The sequence below is a fragment of the Ailuropoda melanoleuca genome, chromosome 5, assembly GCF_002007445.2.
Source record: "Ailuropoda melanoleuca isolate Jingjing chromosome 5, ASM200744v2, whole genome shotgun sequence".
In the NCBI taxonomy this organism is placed as follows: Eukaryota; Metazoa; Chordata; class Mammalia; order Carnivora; family Ursidae; genus Ailuropoda; species Ailuropoda melanoleuca.
This window is the reverse complement of record NC_048222.1, coordinates 120,806,707-120,812,086: the sequence shown is the minus strand read 5'-3', so window position 1 is coordinate 120,812,086 and position 5,380 is coordinate 120,806,707.

Genomic DNA, 5,380 nt, shown 5'->3' with positions numbered 1-5,380 from the left:
TCTGGGTTCACCCAAGGACTCATGGTCAGCTGTGTACCACATAGGTTGCTCTANGTAAAATTAAAGATAAATATATCAAGTAAAAAAAATCATATTTGATGCTGATTTTTTAAATGGTTATCTGGTCTCATCTGGGTTCACCCAAGGACTCATGGTCAGCTGTGTACCACATAGGTTGCTCTATTTGTCTTGGCTGGTTTTTCTCACTCGTTTAGGAAATGGCTGCTGTAGACTGTTCAGGAGGCCAAGAGTGGGGAAAATGAGCTCTCTTCCAAATGGTGTCTTATCTTTCAACAGGCTACTTCAGGCTAGTTTCCATGGCAGTGTCGTCGTCCTAAAACAATGTGGATGTCTCTTGAAGCCTAGTCTCAGAACTTGCAAAAGATCACTTTCACGACATTGCACTGGCAAAAACACATCACAAAGCAAGCCCAGACTTAGAGAGTACAGAATTAGATTTTTCTTTTTAAGAGATGGAGCTGCAAATATACATTGGATAAGACACCAATACAGGGATAAATAATTGTAGGAAAGTTTTGCAATTAATCTACCACAGTCCCTCTCGCTAACTGAATAGATGACATTTGTTATAGGAAATAAGCCTCCCATCCACTCACTAACATAGAAAGGAGAAAGAAAATACTGCTTCTCTCTGAGTCTCCTATATAGTTAATGTCAAAGAAAATTTTCATCAGACAAAATTAAATAAGCAAGGGAGACTATTCAAGGCTGTTGCAATAAGGGAGAGAGATTTAATTCAACTCCACTGACACAAAGTCAGGAGGGTTGTAAGCATGGGGCTAAGCTAGCAGAAAAGTACTGGAGGACATACTGTGGAGGTAGATAGAGATGGCTCAATGGAATGCACTGAACACCTGGAGTTATTTCTGAGTTTGCAGATGCTGCTTTCTATGATGATGCTATCTCTGTTTGCTACCTGGCATCCAGGGAAGTTAGGCTTGCGCCTCCCACAGAGACTAGGAGATGGGCCTCTATCTTTCTTGATCATTACATTTCAAAGGGAAGGCCTCAGGTCTTTAAGAAAGACATTCCTTGGGTCCTAAACCTAGCAAGAAGTGATTTATATACATTTCAAAGGGGGTCAGAGAAAAAATTTGCAATGACAAGTCATCTAAGGTAAATGCTCCAAGAAAAGGTAGGTCAGGAGCCTATATTCAGGAAGAAACTTATCCAATGTTTAGCCAAATTGAAAGGCATATTAAGGGTATCTTGGTCACTAACTATATCCCATTCACCTGATCACCTTTCTCAATTGCCTCCTGTAATTACATTATATGTTAATTTAATTCTATCACTTTAAAACCTTCAAGTCATCGTTTTTCTAATCTCACGACTGTATGTGTGTATATATATACACACACATATATACTGTATACAGACTACTATAAAATCAGTGTATATATAGTCTACATGTCTACNTGACTGTATGTGTGTATATATACACACACATATATACTGTATACAGACTACTATAAAATCAGTGTATATATAGTCTACATGTCTACAGACTATTTATACAGTCTATATACAGTATATATATAGTCTATACATCTATAGACTGTATAAAGAAGTATAGACTGTATATACACTGATTTTACAGTATGTATGTTTTATTTTTCTAAATCTATTAAAATATCTTAAAATCTTTTTCATTTTTAAGGTTACATACATGAATATCACAAGTGCAGTAAAATTATTTTATAGTTAATTAGTTTTAAATAAGTGACTTTTTGAATTATTCATCTTAAGAAAAAAGAAAACCCTACTTTACTTCAATTGNGACTGTATATACACTGATTTTACAGTATGTATGTTTTATTTTTCTAGATCTATTAAAATATCTTAAAATCTTTTTTTATTTTTAAGGTTACATACATGAATATCACAAGTGCAGTAAAATTATTTTATAGTTCATTAGTTTTAAATAAGTGACTTTTTGAATTATTCATCTTAAGAAAAAAGAAAACCCTACTTTACTTCAATTGGACTTTTTTATTTTGGACTAAATTAGCCAGCACTTTCACTATCATATGCTATTTCTTATAAGTGGAGTAACATTTATCCTCATGAACAAATTTGTAGAAGAAATAAGATTTTGCCATTTAGACTTTGCTCATGAATAAAATGCCTTTAGGGGAAAATAGAAATGACTTTTTTCTCCCCGTCTCCTTACCCAGAATAACAGCTCAACTGACGTAAGTGAATTTTTATAAAAAAAGACACATTTTGTTTGGAGACAAGTATGAAATATTCCAACCTTAAAGGTGGACTTTTTAGAAAATGGTGAGCAGAGAAAAANGGACTTTTTAATTTTGGACTAAATTAGCCAGCACTTTCACTATCATATGCTATTTCTTATAAGTGGAGTAACATTTATCCTCATGAACAAATTTGTAGAAGAAATAAGATTTTGCCATTTAGACTTTGCTCATGAATAAAATGCCTTTAGGGGAAAATAGAAATGACTTTTTTCTCCCCGTCTCCTTACCCAGAATAACAGCTCAACTGACGTAAGTGAATTTTTATAAAAAAAGACACATTTTGTTTGGAGACAAGTATGAAATATTCCAACCTTAAAGGTGGACTTTTTAGAAAATGGTGAGCAGAGAAAAACAACAATGTTAATGGGAGAGCAGTTACAGGCTCATCTATGTTGTTAACATAAACTGCGTTGCCATAAAATTGTACCATCCTTTTCTCCACAGAATCAAGAGCATTTTATCATAACAAAAGACCATTCTTTTCAAACTCAGTGGGAAATAGGCAATAGTGGAATTCTATTAGAATGTGCAGTGATAAAGAATTCAGCTCAGCTATGTCTTGCAAATGTACAAGTTAAAAGAAACTTTCTTATAAATGAACTGATCTTCAAAATAGTAGTATCATCCCTAAAACAAATATCTGCTCTATGTACCATGGGACTTTGATATATGTACAAACGAACAGGTACAATTATTGTATTAATACAATTCGGTAAATATTATCTTTGAAATAAAATAGATCTCCTACTTTAGAAAAATACAGGAACCAGTAATTTTCACTGATGTGTCATCAATGTCCGGATCCTCAGAGTAATGGTGTTGTCCCTCCTTTTTATGACTCTGGTAGTTGAACTTGCCACAGACATTCATCCAGTTGCCTGAGTAGTCTCATCAGTAATCTATGAACCAGACTTTACATCATAAGGCAAGACATGATCAACATCAGTGAGGTAGTGAAATGCAGTCAATCTATCAGCATTGATGTCATGTTAGTTGTAACCCAGCTCTACAAGGTTGATCATGTTCAAAAGATGAATGAACTTGGATTATATTAGCAGCTGCTGCAGGTAAGTTAGAACAAAATGGATGCAAGCAAGTGAAGAGAAGTGGAGAAAAATTAATGAATGGTACCAAAATACCATTTCAAACCGTGGAAATTTTATCAGTCAAATTTTTGAAAATATTCTGGTACAAAAACTTTTATTTTTTTTTTTTCCTTTTTACATTTGATATATTGGTATTGCTCCTATCCATAAAACCAAGAATAAGAAATTGCAACCTGGCAAGCACACCTCTTCTTTTCTTATTTATTTTATTTAATAGTTTTTTTCCAAGATTTTATTTATTTATTTGACAAAGAGAGACATAGCGAGAAATTGAACACAAGCAGGGGGAGTGGGAGAGGGAGAAGCAGGCTTCCCGCTGAGGAGGGAGCCCGATGCAGGGCTTGATCCCAGGACCCTGGGATCATGATCTGAGCTGAAGGCAGCTGCTTAAAGACTGATCCACCCAGGCACCCCTATTTTATAGTTTTAATAACATTTATATTATACAATCTTAGGCAACAGAAGGAAAAAAGAAAGATTGTTCTATTATTGTTTGAAAGTTGCTTCAAACAAGTTAACTCTAGTTATCACATGAAGCTCCAACTATAATTTAACTTAACCATAATTCAGATGTTTCTCAATTCTCTTTATTTTTTTAAAGGATTTTATTTATTTATTTGCCAGAGAGATGGCACGGAAAAGAGGGAGAGAGAGTACAAGCAGGGGGAGTGGCAGGCATAGGGAGAAGCAGGCTTCTTGCTGAGCAAGGAGCTTGATGTGTGGGACTTGATCCTGGAACCCTGGGATCATGACCTGAGCTGAAGGCAGACACTTAATCAACTGAGCCACAGAGGAGTCCCTCTCAGTTATCTTTAAACAAGAATCAAAGGTAATCTCTCTTATAAACTATCTCTGGTAAATAAAACTTTCAATTCTCCTATAAATTATAATACATACTAATAAAACAATCTTAAACATCTTACATGTTTTTTATGAACTTTACTTAAACAAAATCCTAGAGTTTGTATGCTTTTTTTGTATTGGCTTCTTCTATGAAGCATTATATATAAAAGATTCACCCTGTTATTTTGTATAACAGAAATTCATTTATTTTCATCAGCAGGTAATATTTTATTGAACAAATATACCACAATTCATTTTGCTTCCAAGTTTTGCTATTACAAATAAAGTATCAATGAATATTCTTATACACATCTTTTTTAGAAAACATGATTTCATATAAGATAAGGGTAGGATAAATCTAGAGTGGGATCCTTGGGTCATCAGGAAATTTTTGTTCATCTTCAGTAGATCCTCCCAGTTTTTCTAAGTGGTTATACAAATTTACATACTCACAACCAAAGTATGAGAGTTCCATTGCTTGAAAATGTCTCCAGCACAGCTTATTGACAATCTTTCTTATTAGCCATTCCAATGTGTATGTAGTTCTGTATTATTTTGTATTGTTTTTGATGAACAATAAGGTACTATAGCTATTTGTGTTGTTATTGACTATATGAATATCTCTGTGAAATTATCTTCGTTTCATTTCATCTCTCATTCTCTTGCTAATTTTTATATTTTCTTACATATTTGTATATTTTGGATATGAGAACTTTGCAAGTTGTATTTCAAATAATTTATCTAGTCTTTGACTTTATACTAAAAATGGTGCTCTTACATGAGCAGAACATGTCATACTAGTTATGTTTTCATGCTTAAATCTATAATTTTTATTGATGAACATCCACATTTAGATTAAGTATTAATTTTGTGCATAATGTTTGGTAGGGATCGTGAAAAATTCTCTTCCATGCCAATATCCACTTAACATCACTATTTATTGAAAAGAGATCCTTCCCAGATGTGAACACCAATGTAAGTTCTAGACTATTCTGCTGTACTACTTCATTTTTCTTTATGATACTATAACACTGTCCTGATTGCTGGGTTTGTCTTAATTATTGTATAACAAATGTTGATAACTGATTGAATTTGAGTAATTCCACAAATTCTGGTTGTTTGTTCATGTTCAAGAACTCTTGGTGATTC